The following is a 20,447-nucleotide window of genomic DNA, read 5'->3' as shown; positions in this document are numbered from 1 at the left end:
AAGCTTGGACTCTCTCCAACTCTCTAGTTCTGACCTCTTGACCCAGATTTTAAAGGGTTCCTGTGATTAGATCAGTCCACCTGGATAATCTCCCCATTTTAAGGTCAACTGTATTACCTCTGCACAGTACCTTTTGCCATGTAATGTAATATAATTATGCAAATAATAGCCATAAAAAAGCTGGAGTGGCTATACTAACACCAGACAAAATAGATAATAGAGTTTACAACAATAAAATGTTACCAGAGATAAAGAGTGATATTTTATAACAATAAAAGGGTTAATCCATCAGGATGATGTAATAGTTTTAAACACAGTGCACCTAACAGAGTCCCAAAATACATGAAGCAAAAACTGACAGAATCAAAGGGAGAAACAGACAATTCAACAATAATTATGGGAGACTTCAGTACCACACTTTCTGCAGTGGATAGAACAACTAGGCAGAAGAGCAGAAGGAGACACAAGATTTAAACAATGTGACCTAACAGACACCTATAGACACTCCACCCAACAAGAGCAGAATAGAATTTCTCTCAAGTGCACTGAGAACATTCTCCAGGAGACTATTCACTAAGACATAAAATAAGCTAAAATACATTTAAAGGGGTTGAAGTCATATACAATTTGGGACATCTCACACACCAACACTACAGTCTAGAAGCAGGGTGGCAAGCGGGTTGGGTAGTCTGTCCTCCTTCCTTCACTTTGTCATGAATGTTCAGTGGCACTTACGGAGGTGGCCGTGGTCCCACATGTTATGTATAGGGCATCAGCCTGGAAAAGCTAGGCAGCTGAAGAGAAGAGACAGATATTTCAGGGAAGTTGCCCTAGTCTCAGCCTCACAAAATCAGGGATGAATTGATACATAGGAAGTAAGCAGAGGTCAGGAGATCACTTTCTGTCCTGCCTGTCTGTGCCTCTCTTTAAAACCTCAGCTTCTATGTCACTAGATCCCACTGCACAGGAGTGCTATGGGTCACCACCAACAACCATAGACCCATGATCTTAATGTTTACTGTGCTCTGGCTGAGAATACAACCACAGTTCAATAGCTTTGGGTCAACACAAACTATCAGTCAGAGTTCTATGAAAACTGCTCTGGGCATAAGGAACAGCATTCGTTTCCTAGTCATCCCAAATTAGGTGGCCACTGCATGTATTCAAAGAAACATAAAAAAGGTATTTCAGTGATCTTGACAAGTTGGAAAGAAACCCTGTGGTGCTAGGATGACATTTACAATTGACAAGCACAACATCTTATATATAGATTAAAACACAAAGCAACCTACAGGAGAAGAGGAGGGTGGGACTGGAGGCAGGGAAGTCAAACCTGATTTCAAGTTTAATGAGAAGCCTACACGCTTCCCCAGTGAGTGAAAAGAAGCCACCATAACATTGGTCTCCAGCAAGAAGGTAAATAAGACACAATGTGGCTGGTAATCCTTATAAATTAATTATGCACACACGGAGCGCAGTATTATACTCAGGATTTTTTCCCCACAATAGTAAAATGGTGTGGAAAAAGCTAGAGAATCAAAGAAGAACACCAAGACTATCTAAAAGTTTTCAATTTTTCTTTTTTTGAAATTTTAAAATTTGTGTAAGGGTTGACATGTAGTATCATTTATAATTTAAATTTTTTTTCATATTTATTTTATCTCTTTTCTCTTTTTAAAGTTTATTTTTCTCTCCTTTTTTCTTTGATTAAATTTTCCAGAAAGCTGCCAATTTTACTGTATTTCATTATTTTTTCTCAAAAGAACCAGATTTTAAAGTTTATTTCATTTTTCATTCTACTGCTTTTCTCTTTACTGACTCCTTACTTCTTTTTATTAGAGCTTTGAGATATAATTTACATATACCCAAAATTCACCATTTTAAAGTATGTAGTTAAGTGATTTTTAGTATATTCACAAAATTTTGCAGCCATTCGATTCATCATTTAAATTTTTTTGCTTTATTATTTTCTCTTTTCTGCTTTCTTTGAAGTTGCACGTTTTTGTTCTTTTTCTTGCTTGTTAGGCTAATACTTCATTTTTATTCCTTTAAAAATAATAAAATAATTTTGACTGTGTATTTACCCCCTTAATATAACAAAAAGTTTTCAATTTTTCTGTAAGAAAAGTGTCTTCATGACAGTCCTTAAGACAATGAAAGAATTTGGGTTAATCTCAATTCCTTGATGTTTTCTATGCTTGTAAGAATAAACAGTATAAAATAGGCTTGAATTTTAGAAAGAGACAGGTCTGTGGTTTCAGTACAAGAGAGAGTAGCTGCTGAGGGGTTGTCCCCATCAGTGGTGACCTTCAGAACAGACCCGGTGGCCTTGAGTCTCAGTGTGGCCTAGGCAACTAGAAGACAGGGGCTCCCAAGGTTCCATGACAGCCCCACCTTCCATTTCTGTTACTGCGATGCCGCATGGTTACCTGCACACTGGGTCCTCCCTCGGGCACTCTTGTCAGAGCCTAACCTCTGAGCTTTGCCATCTTGTGCCTTATTTTTGTGGTTAAGGATTCTCAGTTGTGGACTGCTGACAAAGTCTGGCAGGAACTAAGTAATGAATTACATCTGCATTCTTTACACCTGTTTAAATACATTTTTTCACTTAATGAAACCCTATTGAGGTATAATTTACATACTATAAAACTCACCCAATATAATTGTATGCTTCAGTGATTTTAGTAATTTACCAGGCAGTGCGGCCATCACCAGAATCCATCACTTGTTTTTAATTTATTATTTGTTTGGGTTTCTTCTCCCCAGGTTTTGGCTCTACTTCTTCCACCATAAGCTTCAGCATGGCAGTATCTCGCACCACTTTCTCTGGTCAGAGAACAGAAATGAGCATCCTGGAAACCAACCAGTACTTGTGCTTCCATCTGGAAAAAAGCAAACAGGAGTTCGAGACCTCCAGAGAAATTCCTCATGTCCCAAGCTACTGCTAGCTGCAGAAATACAGTAAGTCTTATGGGTTCACAGTCACCAGAGTGATAAATGATTGTCCATCTTCCCTCCAAGCACCTAAACACCCTCCAGACTTTCTTTTCTCTTCTTCATCAAATCAAATCAAATAAATCTCATCCTTACTGTACTCCTAGAAAGGTGGAAGTGGGTAGTTTACCCTCATTTTGCAGAGGATGGAAACACTGAGGCACAAAGGAGTAAAGTTTGCAGTGAGAGTGTATGGAGGAATAGAGGCTGAGATTTCGGTTCAGGCACTAAACTTTCTTTTCTCTCCCAGGAATACGTGTCAGATTCTTGTTGGCTTAAACATGTCAGAATTTAATTCAAACTTTTATGAGCACCCATTTGCAAAGCACAGTTCTAGCTGCACTCAGGGAGAAAGAAGTGATAGGAGACCCCATCTACCTTAAAGGAGTTTAAAGCTCTCTGTTCCCAAGTGCACCACAGATATCTGGAGGTGAGAACATCAATAACAGGGAGTGGAGGGGTGGAGCTGTAGTGACTGAGGAACAGGGGAGCGAGGGCACTAGAGGGACAGGGATATAAGGGGAGGATTCTTACTGACCCTGAAACTGAGTTTGCTTTCAAATTTCTACCAGTATTTTTCAATAAACCAATGGAGTATAAAATTTGCTAGCCAACTTACTGACATGGGCCGAAAAGTAGAAATTAAAGCCTACTTGTCAAAGAAGTGAAAAGACAAGCTTTGGGGTGTGGGAATGTTAGGATTTTAGTATCAATTATTATAATCATAATGCAGCTTTTTTTGAAACTGCAGAAGAATAAAGGTATCATCCAACATCTTTGTGTAAAGGTAATACAGTGCAGTGATTAAGAGCATGTACCCTGGCACCAGACTTCCTGGATTTAAAACCAAGTTATTTATCTTCTCTCTGCCTCAGTTTCTGCATCTGTAATGCTACTAGGACTAGCATCTACCTCCTCAGGTAGCGGTGATGATTACAGGATGATAATTCTCGAAAATCTACTAGAAGAGGGCCTTGGCAAACACTGTGTATTAGTTCTGCCTCCAGACTAACACACAGCACCTGTTAGCATTTGAGCATATGTCTTCCAGACTTTTTTCCCTTCATACACATTTTTACACAGTTTGTATCCAGATAAACTTTAAAGCTTTTTAGGGACCTCCCTGGTGGCGCAGTGGTTAAGAATCTGCCTGCCAATGCAGAGGACATGGGTTTGAGCCCTGGTCGGGGAAGATCCCACATGCCGCGGAGGAACTAAGAGCGGGCACTACAACTACTGAGCCTGCCCGTCTAGAGCCTGTACTCCACAGTGAGAGAAGCCACCACGATGAGAAGCCCGCACAATGAAGAGTAGCCCCTGCTCACTGCAACTAGAGAAACCCCGCGCACAGCAATGAAGATCTAATACAGCCAAAAATAAATGAATAAATAAAAAATTTTTTAAATCTTTGAAATATTGGGGAATTACAGAAACTCTCCATGTGGGACAACTGTCAGCCCTACAGTCCTTGGAGCCTTCCCCAAAACACGGGAAATTCCTACTCCATGCCCCAGGTTAATATTCTACTTAAGAGGCTGCAAGACTTGGTAAAGTTTTGGAGTCAGAATTCAGGGTATGTGAATTCTGACTTTGCTTCATTCCAGTTGAATCATCTTGAGAAAGTTATTATACCTGCCTGTGAGCTTCTCTTTCCTCAGCTCTAACATGGGGAGGAATCAAATGCCAAGTAGTTGGGAGGCTGAGGAATCAGATGTGGAAATCCCTGCGTAGAGCCTGCTTCCAAGGTTACATCAGTCCCCAGGATGGTCCCTCCCTCCTCCCTTGAAGGCAGTGACCACAGCAGCCTGTCCAGCTTTCCCCTGAGGCAGCGTCTCCTTTTCCCCAGAGTGTGAAGAGTACAAAGACCTCATTGAATCTGTGCTGGAGGAGGAAGTGCTGTTTGAGGAGGGGGAGCTGGCAGAGAAGATGAGACCGGCTGCAAGGCTTGGGTAAGGAGGAAGCTGTGTGGGAAAGTGTGTGAAGTGGGGAAGCCCAGGCTGATAGAATAAAGAGCAAATCTGTGCAAGGAGAAGGGCGGAAATGTACACGGCAGGCCCAGAACTAGACAAAGACAGCCTGTGGGGCTGTGGGAACTGGATGGTGGACTAGTTAGGCCTCTGGATTCTCCCTCAAATACTATATAAATAAAATGGAGACACATGCCCGGGTTGGAATACTAGCAATGTGGCTTCTAGCTGTGTGACCTTGGGCAAATATACTTAACTTTCCAGAGTCTGAGTTACCTCAGCTACCTCATCTGTGAAACGGGGCGGGGGTGGGGTGAGGAACCCTAAAGCTGGGCCTCTCGGGAGCCACAATTTCCTCCGCTGATAGATCACTGGTGGTTCCAGGTTTATTCTTTAGTTTAAAAGGTTGGTGACTAGGATAGTGGTGGCAGGACCTGAGCTTTTCATGGACATAGGTTTGAACCCATACGTAGGTGATTGTTTCCATAGTGTAGCAGTTATCACATTCACCTCATACATGAAGGGTCCCCGGTTTGAAGCCGGGTGGGAACATATTTCTTTTCCCTGACATTTATATTCCCATTCAAGAAACTAAAAAGGGGGGCAGAAGGTGTGTGGCAACGGGCGGACCTGCATTTTCCTTGGCCCAAGATACTTGGGAGGAGTTTCGTCACTACCTGAAAGCCTAATCTGCACTAGGAACCAGCCCTCCTTTCTCTGCTTAGTCATATTGCAGACCAAGCCACAGCCAGTTAATCCAAGGAGGGCACAGGACAAGACCGACTTCGGGGTACCTTTACATTCAGAAATCCCTTCACCTCCTACTCTGGCGCCTAAACCTCCGCTACACGCTGATATGTATTATGTCTCTGAAAACCAAGTAGTAGCACATGCCTGTGAAGCACACTTGGCTTTCCCTCACCCCAGCACACGTGCGGAACACTTTGATTTGCGTGACAGAACGAAAGAGAACGAATTCAACTCTGCACCGGGGGCTCGAGCCAAAGACCCAAAGATGAAGAACGTCAGGCTCTGAGAACTGAGCTGGCCGCGGAGGAAACGGAGCCCGTAAACATGCCATTATCAGGAGACCCTCCAGCGTCAGGTCAGAGATCAGGAAGTAGATGGATCCGCTCATCACCCCCTGGAACCTGACTCATAAGGAATCTGAGGTTCAGAAAGAGAGCATGACCTCTCCCCAGACCTGGATTCCGGGTCTTCCCCTCACTACCTGCGGCGCCTGCCGTTCTCCCACCTTAGATGACGCCAACTCCAGGTCCTAAGGCTCCGACCAAGAGTTGTCTCTGACGCAGCGTTTTCCTCAGACCCCACATGCAGTTAGTTAGGACTTCGTGTTTGCTTCTCGGTCCAGGTGGACTTTGGCCTACACAGTCCCTCCTTTTCGTGACTCTGGACTTGGGCAAACGACTCTCCTGATAAAGGCGGGGAAATCAGTGTAACGCTCGGCTCCCTCACCCTGAACCTCGGATGGGGGCGTTGGGCGACCCTTGAGCTTTTTCCTGGGCTGCGTCCCTCTTCCGGGTCCGTCCTCGAGGCCAGGGCCGGGGCCGGGTGCCGTCAGCGCGCTCCTCTCGCCGGCTCTGGAGCCCCGCGCCTTCCCTTGCGGCTGCAGGGAGGCTCCAGGGGCCGCCTGATCGGGTTTGCGGGCCCCAGCGGCGCGGGTGTGTGTTTGTGGTCCCTCGGGGGCCCGCTGTCCCTCCGTCCCTGTCGGGGAAAGGACGACCGCCCTCTCGTCCTGTGCACGTGGGACGGCAGCGCGCCGGACGCGACCGGAAGACGGCGAATCCGTTCCTCTGGCTGCGCGTGGGAGGTGAAAACTGGAACCTGGAGGGGAGGGAAAAGGGGAGAAATCTCATGAAATGTCCTGATCTAAAGCTATTTTCAAGTCCGCCTCTTTGGGGACTCAGCCCTCCAGCGCTGGCGAGGATGCTGCAGTCCGGCCGCACCCTCGACGGCACTTGGAGTCGACGCGGAACAAGGCAGAGCCCCGCGGCTTGGGGGTCAGTGCGCACGCTGCCCGCGCCTTCCTCGGGGTCGCAGCACCGGAACCTCACGCGTGAAGGAAACGCGGTGACCGCCACAATAAGAAAGAAGAAAAGCAACCGCTGGAGAAAATGGCACATGCTTCCCCAAACTTGTAAAGCTTTACTTTTAAAGGAAACCAGACGGAGACACAGACACACAGACAGACAACGTTGCATTAAAGTCTTTCAGCAAAAAGAAAGTCGTCTTCCTGCTGGCCGTGTGCTGTGAGGTGAACACGAAACCCCCTCCAGACACCGGCTTTCTGGGAAAACCGCCTTTACCTCTTTGTCTTCCTAGGTTAAAATTCGCTCTCCATGACCTGTTGAACTGGAAAATTGTAAAAGGCAAATAAAAGACGTTTCAGACATTGTAAAAAGTAAAAACAAAACTGTTCCTCAAGAAGAATGTCAAGTACGATGCGGGAGGAATGAACAGCCTTGAGCTCGGCGTGGACCGCGCCTGCGTCCTCCGCGGCTTTCTGCTGGGCCTGGTCTTCAAACGAAGTCAGTACAGGCCGGGAAGCGCGGCTCGGCCTGGGTTGATGTTCGGTGTTTTTGCAACAGCCAAATGACCTGAGACGTCAGCCTTTGCTACGGTTCCTGCTAAACGTGAAAGTGTGATTAAAGTACTGAACTTCAACTAGACGACTAGAATAAGCCACAGCGGCAGGAACCTGAGGAAGCCCCTTTGCCGGGAGACGCCAGAGAAGGGCTGCTATGAAAGGGCTTTCGAGGAAGGGGCGCTCGGGCCAGGCGCACCAGAGCAGACGGGAGGGAGGGGAGGAAGGAGAGGGAGGGGAGGATGGGTCCTATGGTTCCCGGGTGGATTCTAAGCATGGATCATTTCCGAGAGCCCAGAGCACTGACCGCCTGCGCCGTGAAAAGGGCCACCGAGGCGCGGGTCTGCAGCTTTGGAGGGGCGGTGTCCATGCTGCTGGGATGCGAGGTCGCCTGGGGCTCAGGCTCACCTAACCCCCGGCTCCTGGGCCTTCCGGGAGCTGGAGAGTCCGCGGGGGCGACCCCTACACTCGGTGCATAGCTGTGTGTTGGATGCGGGATCGGGAAGTGAAGCTGTGGAGGCCCCAGGGACCTAGCTTTGGGGGAGGGGAGGAACCCTAAACTAGGGCCTCTTGGGAGCTGCAATCTCCTTACCTGAGGGCTCGCCTGTGCTCCCAGGGTCCTTTCCTTTCGAAAATATTTGTGGCCAGTCGTGGCAAGAGATACAGTTCTTGGATGTGTCATTAGGGTTGTGAAAGAGAGGTGTTTCCGTAGTGTAGTGGTTATCACGTTCGCCTAACACGCGAAAGGTCCCTGGTTTGAAACCAGGCGGAAACACGCAGATTCTTTTCTGAAACTAACATTCACGTTTAAACACCGAAAAACGGGGCGAGTGGGATGGATTGAGGTAGCGCGTGCAGCTGTATTTTTATCCCCCGGAAATACAGGGGGAATTCCCTTATTGCCTGAAAGCCTACTCAGCACTAGGAACCATCCCTCCTTTGTCTGCTCTGTGTCACTTTGAAGACAAGGCCACAGACAGACCAAGAAGGGCACAGGACAAAGCCAAGTTAAGGTTATCTTTACATGTGGAAATTCCCTCACCTTCTCATGTGGCGCCTAAATCTCCTCTACACGCTGACACGTATTTTGTCTCTGGAAACAAGAAGTTTATCCCTGTGACGCTCACTTGCTTACCCCACCTCAGCACACTTGCGGAACACGTTGATTTGTGTGACAGAACAAAAGAGACCGACCCAACTCCGCACCGGGTGCTCAACCCAAAGACACGTAGACGTATTTCAGGCTCCAGAACTGCAGCTGGTAGGGGCACGTAAAGGAGTCCTTACACGTGCCATTATCAGGAGAGCCCCTGTAGTGAGGTCAGAGATCAGGAAGTAGATGGAATCGCTCATCAGCCGCTGAGAGCCAAGTCAGCACCTGACACATAAGGAAAGCGAGGTTCAGAAAGAGAGCATGACCTTGGCTCTGCCACACACAGCGCTAAAGCTAGGCCAGGATGGAACCCAGCCAGTTACCTAGTGGCCTGGCCTCAGAGCCCAAAGCGTCGCCCAGAACAGGAGAGGTGAAAGGTGATGAGCAGCGGGGCAAGGGCTGGGAGGCTTGCACAGCTGCCTTCAGCCCTGGGCTGCTGGGAATCGCCTCCTTTCCTGCTCTAGGCGTCTCAGGAATTTAATTTTTACTTTCACAGTTTCCACCTGAAGACACTAAGTTGGATGTTTTGCGTGGCTCCCTTGTGGTCTAATGGTTAGGATTCGGTGCTTTCACCACCGTGACCCGGGTTCAATTCCCGGTCAGGGAAGTATCCTTTCGCTGGCATCCTGATTTGTAGTTATGTATTCATTCCACTGTGTCACTCCCCTAAGTGGTGCTCTGATAGAGCCTCTATACTTTGAGGATTCCAGTGGATAGCATCCAAGGTGCTTTTCACTGAACTTTCTTTCTGAAATGTAACTCCGAAGAAAAACCAAAAAGTTTAGCTTTACTGTATCATAGAGATAAATTAGTATGTACCTAGTGTGCTAGATACAAGAAAAAAATTCAAGTTGATAGTAAGGATAAATCTCGAATACGTTTAACACTCTGGAGAATTCTAATAATCAACATATGATTGTATAGAAAATGTTATATTTCTAGAGATGACTCCTTGTATGCATCACACCCGTTTAATAATTTCAGTCTAAAAACTACTTTATGTTGTTTTACAAATATTACAATAATAGGGAACATATGGGTAGCATAGTACTCTAGTTTCACAAGTCCTGGATTTATTTTCTCTTCAAAATTCTAATAACATTGAACTGCCGAAATTTTTATACTGGTTTTACTTGTTTAACAAGAAATTTTAAATCCAATAAATATTTAAGTTTATGAAATTTAAAATCATGTTTTCCAATAAATTAAAAATACCATATAATATATTTTAAATGGAGATTTACTATTATAATTCTAGAAATCAGAGTAACTTAATTATTCCACTTACAATTTGGGATATCATTTACTGTATGATTCCAACATGCATTTCTCTATTATGTGTTAGCTCAACTTTTGATTTTAAGGTCTATTTTTATCTTTAAGTTCTTTGATTGATATTAAATTAATTGATGTGTGGTCCTTGCCTGTATAATTTATAATTGAGAGAGAAATGAGAAACACTGTTCTACTATGATGCTGCCTCATATTTTTATAGATTAGAGAATGGCCATATGTGAACACGTTGAGAGGAGGCTCAGGTAACGTTTATGGGAGGTTGGTGACTGTGGCCATCAATGTAACTGCAAGAATTGTAGAACACATGGAATATCTGCTCCAGGAAGTAGGGAGCTGTCACTGAAAGCCTCCTGTTTTCCTAAAGTGCTTGTTTATTTAATAAAACAATGTTTCTGGTTCTAGGTTACCTACCTCTAGGCCTGAAGTCATCCATCTTACTGTTCTTCATTATGCTTCTCTTGTCTCTATCACTTCTAGGGCCCCTAGACCAAGGTGGGCAGATAAGCCTGGGAAAAACTGCCAGGAACAAATTATGCTCCCGCTGCACTGCCTTTTTCGATGCTTCCAGATGTGGGCTCTACAGGGCAGGGAACTTGAGTTGGCTCATGATACAGCATCTCTCTCCCCCTCCCCCCATAGCAAGGCCTGGCATCTAGTAAGTGCCTAATAAGTGCTCAGTGATTGAAGGCAATCTAGTGCAGTGTCCTGGAAAGCTGAAAAGGAGAAGAAAATAGGTAGATTGGTGGAGGCCTAGAGTATGAGGGACAGAGAAAGACAGACAAAGACACACACTAAGAGAGTAGAGAGTATGTCCAAGAACTAGATTTAGTGTGTAAAAGCCTAAGAGCTCATGTATGCTCATGAGATTCAACAGAAGAACCCAGGGAAGGTCAACCAATAACTCTTGGCATCCAGGTCTGCACAAGATGGATTGTCAAGTGCAGAATCCTGTTGGTTACAGTGATTTGTCTCAAATTGGATAATTTTTGCAGAAACAGCCAAACACTGTCAAGGAATCATATAGAGACAGTCATTAGCATGCTAACACAGCCTTGAATAAGAGGGTGACCAATCATTAGATGTGTGCATCCAAGATGGCAAAAATATATTCATGAAGAAAAGGGAAGAAGAATAAATGTCTGAGACCAGTGTTTTTTCCCCCTCCTATCCATAAACTGTTTAGTATGAAGCAATTGGAAGTCATTCTGGTCAGTCTTCTCTGCACCTGAATAAGTAGGTCACCACCAAAAATAATTACAATTATTGGAAGACTTTCTAAACATCTTGCAAGTTTAGCTGCTGCACATGTGCAATAAGGTATCTCTGAGTAATGTCCACATTGGACTTTTGTTGTATCTCTGGCTTAGTTGAATCAGGAGGGTGCAACTCCCCTTGTTAGAGTATCATATAGATGTATACAAGGTTTGTTGTGATGGCAAGAATATGAAGAAAAAAGCTCTTTCATGGAGCTGGAAAAATGGGAATACAAATTGGCACACCTGCTACTGAAATCAAACTAGGAACACATAAGGAGATGCCTTCAGCCTCTGACAAAGGTGGAATGACAAAAGCCAGATTTATCCTCCTGCCTGAAATTTCACCCTCCCCTTCTTGCCTGCCCCCAAAGGGGGAAAAAAAGGCAAATACATAATGTCAGTTTTCTAGACGCAGAAAATCGGGCAACAGAGGACAGCAATCTCTGAGAGATGAGAAAAAAGCTGAGTCCTGCCATTGGCCCACATTAATGCTTTCAGAGAGTTTCCAGGTTGGGCATGAGGAGGGCTATCTGAGACCAACTCCTTAGATTGTGGAGATGAAGCTGAGTGTTGGTGGAGAGCAAAGCAGCTAGACTTCACAGAACAAAGGTCCAGTGATGAGAGAGAGAGAGACAGAGAGAGAGAATCCAAGGATATGAAAGAGTCTCCCTCAAGCACTAAGCAGAGTTCTGATAAGAGCATGCTTGTGAAGAAATGCCTGAGACCAAGAAAAGAATTTTTTGAAAAGCTCATGGAACAGTGCCTGGTGTTCACACAGGACAGGCAATTGTACTTACCACCACCAGCCAGACTAGACTACTCATATAATTCATGAGCCTTTGGGGAGAACACTCAGCCCTAGAATAATCAGCCCCAGACTGACCTACCTAAAAAATCACTAAGCAAGATCCAAAGAGATCAAACCATTTACAAGTCACCTAACTGTACTCCAAAACGAAACTCAAGATAATTCATAGGAATACCAAAATAGTTAGTATCCAGAAGGGAAATTTTGACAATGTCCAGCATCCAAGCAAAAAAATGCAAGGCATGCAAAGAGCCAGGAAAATATGATGCGAAAGGAAGAATATAATCAATCAAAATTGCACGAGAACTGACACGATGTAAAAATCAGCAGAGGGGAGTTTAAACAGTTATCATGACTATGTTACATATGTCCAAAGAGTTCATTAGAAGTGTGGAACATACAAAAATGGCAAAAAGCAAACTTTAGAGATGAAAACTATAACATCTGTGAATCAACAACAGATTAGACATTGCAGGAAAAAAGATTAGGGAACACAAAGCCTTGAACAACTGAAAATATCCAAAATGAAACTCCAGTTAAATTTTTTTTTTTTACTGAACATAGCATAATTGAATCATAGAGAAAATTTAAAAGGCCTAATATAGGAGTGTTTGGAGTCTCTGAAAATACCAGGAGAAGTTTTTTGCAGAAACAATTTTGAAGAAACATGACAGAAAATATTCCAATCATAACGAAAATTATAAACCTGCCAGTCCAGGGAGCCAAATGAACCCTGAGCACAAGGAACATAAAGAAAACCATACTTAGTCACATTATAATTAAACTGCTCAAATCCATTGAAAAAGAAAATAAAATTCCCCAGTGCAGCCAGAGAGAAAAGACACAGTACATACAGAAAACAAAAAGATTATGTCACATTTCTCATCAAAAGCAGTGGAAGTGAGAAGACAGTGAAGCAACATTTTTAAAGGACTGAAGGAAAAAAGAAGTCAAGGTGGAATTCTATGCCTCCTCCCCGCCAAAATCACTCTTTGAAAAATGAAGGTGAATGACAACATTTACAGACATACAAATGCTGAAAGACTTCATCACCAGCAAATCCATAGTGCAAGAAATGTTAAAGGAGTCCTCCAAGAAGAAGAGAGCTCACATCAGATGGAATTCTGGATGTAAACAGAGGAATGAAGTCCTACTCTATAGCACAGGGACCTATATTCAATATCCTGAGATAAACCATAATAGAAAAGAATATGAAAAAGCATATATACATATATATTTGTATATATATATATGTATATGATATATATATAAACTGAATCACTTTACTGTACAGCAGAAATTACACAACATTATAAATCAACCACACTTCAATAAAAAAATTTAAATAAAAAACCAAAGGAATGAAAGGACAAGAGACATAGTATCTGCATGGGAAAATATATGATTTTTTATTATCAATTAAATCTCTTTTAAAACATGGGAGAGTTTAAGGAAAAGTAATAACCTTGGATTTGTGGTTCATAACATATGCAAAGTAAAATGCATGACAACAAAAGCATAAAGGCAGGCAAGCAAGAAATGTGAAGAGGTATGACACCACTTGAAGGCAGACTGTGGTAAGTTACAGATGTCTGCTCTAAAGCCTAAAGCAATCAATGAAATAACAAGAGAAAGAGTTATAACTAGTAAGCCAACAAAGGCGAGAAAATGGAATTATATACAAAACCATGTATAAGCTATGATAGAGTAATTGCTCTTCCAAGATTCTACCCTATAGCCATGTGTACAAGAATGATGACTGTAGCATTATTTGTAATAGGAAAAGCATAGTACCAAATGAATTGCAAAAGTATATGGAAAAGGTTAAATAAAGACTAGTACAAACAGTGTAAGAAACTTCATTGATAAAAGGAGTTTACAGGATAAAGATGAGTCTGCTCTTTCGTGAATTCCGGGATTCCCAGTGCTTTCCTCCAGAGATCCTCTCTGAGGCTCAGCGATTATCTGGACTTAGGTCCTCCTGTGTCAGGGGACAGGAGCCTAGTAGTGGAGCATGGGAGAGGATGCGCAGACTAGAAACCTTGGTACATCCTTTACCTTCTAAAAGGGTGAATCGCGTCCCTGGGTGGGCTCGAACCACCAACCTTTCGGTTAACAGCCGAACGCGCTAACCGATTGCGCCACAGAGACACGAGCAGCCTTTTGTCCTCAGGCCCACAGAGAGCAAGCATGCCTACCAAGCTAGGCGGAGCCTCTCGCCTTTCCCAGGACAGCGGCGCCGGCTCCAAGCCTCGGACAGCCGGAGAGGTGGAGTCCACGCAGCGTGTTTGTCCCATGGGGAAGCCGTGCGTTGGGCGATTCCGAAGGCAGAAGGGCAGCCGAGCGTCCCCACTGCGCGTTGCTCCACACCCGCCGATGCCAGCGCCCCGGAGACGGCCGGGGCCTGAGCCGAGTGGGGCCCAAGGCAAGCTGAACGCCCGGTGGGCTCTGTGACGGCTCCCGGCTTGCTCCGCCTTCACCCGACCATCTGCCCCGCAGGTTTAGTAGGTGTGCTCGGTATGGCGGCAGCGGGAAAGAGATCAGGTCCAAAGAGAAAACGTGAAAAGCAGCGAAAGCAAGCAGAGGCATGGATGAGACAGCGAGACCTCCCAGGAAGCCTGTGAGGAGGCTCGGGCCAGATTCTGAGATGAAAGTTGTTTTTATTAAGTAGCAGAATGGGGAGGGAGAATCGGAGAAGAGCATGAAAGAGAGAAAAGCACGAACATCTGTAGGTGTCCAAGAATAAAACAGCAAAAGCAGTGTGAATATATTTATGTCAAGAAAGTCACCTGCAGGCCTGTGGTGCATTGTGATTGTATAGTGGATAACACTGCATAGCGGCTGCAGCAACCTCAGTTCAAATCCAAGCTATAATTTGCTTTTTTAAAAAAATTGACCTATAGTCGATTTACACTGTTGTGTTCATTTCAGGTGTACAGCAAAGTGATTCAGTTATACATACATATCTATTTTTTCATATTCTTTTTCCTTATAGGTTATTCCAAAATATGGAGTATAGGTCCCTGTGTTATACAGTAGGTCCTTGTTGGTTATCTATTTTATATATAGCACTGTGTATATCCCAAACTCCTATTTATCCCTCCCCACCTTTCCCCTTTGGTAACCGTACGTTTGTTTTCTACCTCTGTGGGTCTACTTCTGCTTTTTATATAAGTTCATTTGTATCATTTTTGTTTTGTTTTGTTTAGATTCCACATGTAAGTGATATCATATGATATTTGTCTTTGTCTGGCTTACTTCACTTAGTATGATAATCCCTAGGTCATCCATGCTGCTGCAAATGGCAATATCTCCTTTTTTATGGCTGAATAATATTCCATCCATTTGCTTTTAACGCCAGCACCAGCTATGCCCCTTAGGAGTGGTTGGAGAGCAGAGTTTGCCGCTGGCCGCAGAGCACGATGCGGTGAGAAGGAGTAAATCCCACAGTGCACAAACCCGTGGGCGCCGGTCAAAGTGAAACCTAGGATGGTTCCTTGTCTCACTGTTGAGCAGAACATATTCCCAAAGTTGAAATACCGCCTCTCAAGGAGACTTGTCTATAGCTTGCACTAACGAAATGACATGGTGATTGCCCTTTTTTCCGGTAAAGATATTTCAAATGTCAGTGGGATTTTTTACACTAAAGGAGAACGAGTTTTTAATGAGTTTACAATAAAATGCAAACTAGTTGTCATGGTCTACACCAACCTGCCTTCATCCACCATCCACTGATTTTTATGGGAACAGTAAATCATTGAACTATGGTTCACATAGTGTAAAAAGCACAAATCTTTAGGGCATAGGCACACTTTGTTGAAATTTGGCAAATGTAATCGCCACCCAGATCAAGTTATAGAAAATTGCCATCATCCTAAAAATGTCACTTGAGCCCCTTTCTAGGCAATTCCTACACTAGATCACTTAGTTAATTACTATTCTGAAGTTTATTGCAATAGATTACTGTTGCCTGCTCTTGAAATTCAAATGAATGAATGTACATTTTTGGTAACTGACTTTTGTTTCATGCAACATTTTGTTCATTAAACATATTCATATTATGTATATCACTTATTAATTTTGGTATTATTGGAGTAATTTTGGTGGGGGGTGGTGTTAATTGGTGTTCTTGATGAATATTCTTGGTGTTTTGATGAATATTCCATATCAATCTTTTCGTATACTTGTGCATTCATAGAAGTATTGCAACTGCTGGGTCATGGAGTAGGTACAAGATGAACTTTATTAGAAAGTGCCAACAGTATTTTAGAATGATTTCAAACCAGCTATACTACAGATGCAATTGCTCCATACTTGTATCAGCATTTGAAGCACGAATTCTTTTAAGTTACAGCCATGCTGGAGGGTGTGTAATGATACCTCCTTATAGTGTTAATGCTTATTTCCCTGATGAGTAAAAATGTCAAGAATATTTTCTTATAACTTTTGGTCATTAAAATATCTACCTTTGTGATCCTGGAAGACCCGGCTTAGCCTCCCCAGGAAAAGGAAACGGGGTGGTGTGGTTGGTCGCTGCCATGCAGATGGATCCTCCAAAGCATCTCTCAGAGACAGAGACCCAGGCTCGAGGTGTTCCGAGTAGCAACAGGTTCAGATCCAATGACTGGCCCAGCATCAGCGGACGTGCTGGGCCTCCCAGGCCTTTGCCATCTCCATGCACTCGTCAGTTGAGCGAGGGTGGAATATATTTTTTAAATAGTCTCTTTCAATCCACTCATTCACATTCATTTCCCTGAGTAATTTGAGTTTCCAGTTCATCTCACTACCACAAGGGAAAGCTGTTATCGGACATAAGCAGAAGAGAGGTGTAAAAATCAACCCAGAATATCAATAGGATGGTGATCTAGGTAAATGCCCCAACTTCTCCAGCTGCTGTTGTTTTGAATCCCCGTGGTCTCTACCAGGCAATGGGCACGTTTTCCCTTCTCCCTTGGACACTCGCTCAGAAGACCTGTTAGGATAAATGTTATGTCCACTGTAAGGCAAGAGGAGGGGGAGCGGGGCGGACCAAGCCAGCAGAGGCAACAGTAGATGAGACAGCACAGTGGCTGCGGGTGTCTGTGATTCTGGAGCCGCTGCCAAAAGGCGGTCAGTCTGGTGGGCGGGCGCGTGTGTTCTGCGTGTGGGGGGAGGGGCGGGGGGATTGGGAGATCTTCACTAGAATTTCTTTGCGGAGAGTGGTTCGGTTCAGGTGGAGGGGAGGATGATGACCCTGAGTGAAAGATGGTGGCCTGTGGGGTATGTACTTAGAGTTACCTGGCAGGAGAAGTACCATGATCTTGAAGGTGCTTTCTCCAGGGCAAAGTCTTCTCCATTGCCTTCACGACGTGCTGACCTCTGTGATTCCCCTACTAGTGGGAAACTCGACTTCAGAATCTCTGCTTGATAATACCTAGATAGTAAAAAGTATATATTCATTTACGTGAATTTGAAGAAAGGACAAGCTTAACCTGAGGGGTGGACATCAGAATAGTTTCAAGTAGCAGCGGATGGATAGGCATTACCTGGAAAGTGTGTCAAAGGGCTTCATCCACGTATCAAAGTGTTTCATCCATACTTGGTTTGTAAAAATTTTCTGTCGTAATCCTCGTGATGATTTCACATCAAATAGCTGTCCGTTAATGATGTGTGCGTTTCGTTCTGTTAATACACCTAAATAATTTCCTTTTTGGATAAAAATTGGCGGTCACATGTCTGAGAACCCAGTGTAGACCACTACTGGGTGTAAGAAAACGGAAAGCAGACACCAGGTGTAAGGGTAATGCCGTGACTCGGATTTGAACCGAGGTTTCTGCGGCCACAACGCAGAGTACTAACCACTATACGATCACGGCGCTCCATATTCCAAGTGACAACAACTACCCTTGATGTATGTCATGTGACATAAAAGGATTCCAGTCACTGCGCCGCTTTATTCTTGGAAATTGCAGGTATTCGTATTCTCTCTCATGCCCGAGCACAGGTTTCCCCTCTTTTCCTTTAAATTCTGATAAATGATGATAGAACAAAAGAAAACCAAAAACCAATTCTCATCTCCCCAGATCCGGCACATGCTTTCTGGGAAGTCTCGTTGTCCTCGTCCCCAACTCGCCGGCTTCTTTCCCGCCTCTTGCGTTTGCCCCTTTGGACCAACCCTCCCCACCCCCTGGTTCAGGCTCCTGCCCCACCTATCGCGGCCGAGCGGAGGGAGGGCAGCGCCCCCCGCGCAGAAGATCGGGTGAAGGCGGAGCAAAGAACAGAAAGAACAATTACGAGCCCATCGGGCCCTCAACTTCCCTTGGGCCCCACTCGGCTCAGGCCCGGGGGCGTCTCCGGGGCGCTGGCATCTGCGGCGGGGACGCTCGGCTGCCCTTCTGCCTTCGGAATCGCCCGACGCACGGCTTTTCCACGGGACGAACGCGCTGCGTGGACTCCACCTCTCCCGTTGTCCGAGGCTTTGGAGCCGGCGCCGCTGTCCTGGGAAAGGCGAGAGGCTCCGCCCAGCGCGGAAGGAGTGATTGTTCATCCCGGAGGAAGCGGGGAAAATAATGTTCCTTTGTCTCTGTGGAGCAATGGGTTAGCATGTCGCGGTTAATCGAAAGGTTACTCCTTTTAAGGAAATACTCAAAGGCATTGTGCTTTTTTCCTACACTGAGCATACTTTCCGGAAAAGACTCCGCCACTAGGACCCTCCTGTATGTGTCTGGGGCATAAGAGGAGAGCCTAAGCCAAGAGCATCGAAGAAGAGATTGCCAGGACAGCAAGTCACCGGGAGTCCAGAATTTCCTGAAAGTGTGCAACTAGCAACTGTATCTCTTCACATTTCTCTTCTGCCTGCCTTTATTGCTATTGTTGTCATGCATTTTACTTTGCATATGTTATATACCCCACAATCCATCGTTATTTTAAAAAATCTGTCCCACGTTTCTAAAGAGATTTAAATAAGAAAAAATCTTATATTTTTCCCATGCTGATACCATTTCTGTTTTCCTTCATCCCTTTGTGCACATCCAGATTTCCGTCTGGTGTCAGTGTTGCTCTTCCTGGAGGACTCCTTTAACATTTCTTGTGATGTGGGTCTGCTGGTGATGAAGTCTTTCAGCATTTGAATGTCTGTAAATGTCATTATTCACCTTCATTTTGGAAAGACTTTGTGGGGAGGAGTCATAAAATTCTACCTTGCCTTTTTTGCCTTCAGTCCTTTAAAGAGGTTGCTCCACTGTCTTCTCACTTTCACTGCTTCTGATGAGAAATCTGACATTTATTTTTGTTTCTGTATGTACCCTATCGTTTTCCTCTGGTCCCTTTGGGGATTTTATTCTTTTTCAATGGATTTGAGCAATTTAATTATGATGTGACTAGATGTGGTTTTTTCATGTTTCTTGTGCTCATTCATTTTGTTCATTTGGCTCATTGGATCGGTGGGTTTATAATCTTTACTACGACGGGAATTTTCTGATATTGTTTCTTCAAAGATTGTTTCTTCTCCCTATGTATTTTTAGGGACCTCAGTCACGCGTGTATCAGGTCTTTTAACGTTGCCCTACCACTCAATGACACTATGTTCATTAAAAACATTTTTTTCGACAGTGAGTTTCATTTTGGATCTTGTCAGTTGTTCATGGCTTTGTGTTCCCTAATCTTTTTTTTTCCTGCAATGTCTAATCTGCTGTTCAACCTGGTGAATTTATTGTCTTAGATGTTATAGTTTTCATCTCTAAAGTTTAATTTTGGCCATTTTTGTATGTTCCACATTTCTAGTTAACTTTTTGGACATATGTAACAGTCATGATAACTGTTTGAAGTCCTCTCTGCTGATTTTTACATCATGTCAGTTGTGGTTCAGTTTTGATTGATTGATTAGTCTCCTCCTTATGCATCATATTTTCCTGCCTCTTTGCATGCCTGGCATTCTTTGATTGGATACCAGACATTGTCAAAGTTTCCCTTCTTGGGCACTGGCTATTTTGGTATTCCTATAAAACTTCTTGAGTTTTGTTCTGGGATACAGTTAAGTGACTTGTAAACAGTTTGATTCCTTTGGATCTTGCTTTGATGATATTTTAGGTAGGTCAGTCCAGGGCTGATTATTCCCACCACTGAAACAAGAGTTTCCTGGATGTTCTTCCTAATAGCCCATGAATTATGTGTAGTCCAGTCTGGCTGGGGGGAGCAAGTACAATTGCCTGTCCTGAGTGAGCACCAGGCATTGTTGCATGATCTTTTTAAAAGTTTCTTTCCTTAGCCTCAGGCAGTTTCTTCATAAGTATACCCTGCTCATTACTCTGCTGAGTACTTGAGGGAGACCCTTTCATATCCCTGCATTATCTCTCTCCCTCTCCCTCTTATCACTGGATCTTTGTCCCGT

The 20,447-nt window shown here is 44.2% G+C and overlaps 1 long non-coding RNA gene across 1 annotated transcript; it reads right to left on the bottom strand.

Moving 5' to 3' along the window:
* Positions 1 to 16,394: 16,394 nt before the first annotated feature.
* On the bottom strand, positions 16,395 to 18,327 carry LOC309800751. Its single transcript, XR_014293499.1, has 3 exons — positions 17,605 to 18,327; positions 17,357 to 17,492; positions 16,395 to 17,051 (listed from the first exon to the last, which is right to left on the bottom strand). It is a non-coding gene; the product is annotated as an uncharacterized lncRNA (long non-coding RNA).
* Between the last annotated feature and the right edge of the window lie 2,120 nt (positions 18,328 to 20,447).

Source organism: Mesoplodon mirus, assembly GCF_964341445.2.
Source record: "Mesoplodon mirus genome assembly, chromosome: 3".
Classification (NCBI taxonomy): Eukaryota; Metazoa; Chordata; class Mammalia; order Artiodactyla; family Ziphiidae; genus Mesoplodon; species Mesoplodon mirus.
Note: the sequence above shows the minus strand (reverse complement) of the source record. Positions and strands in the feature narration are given on the sequence as shown.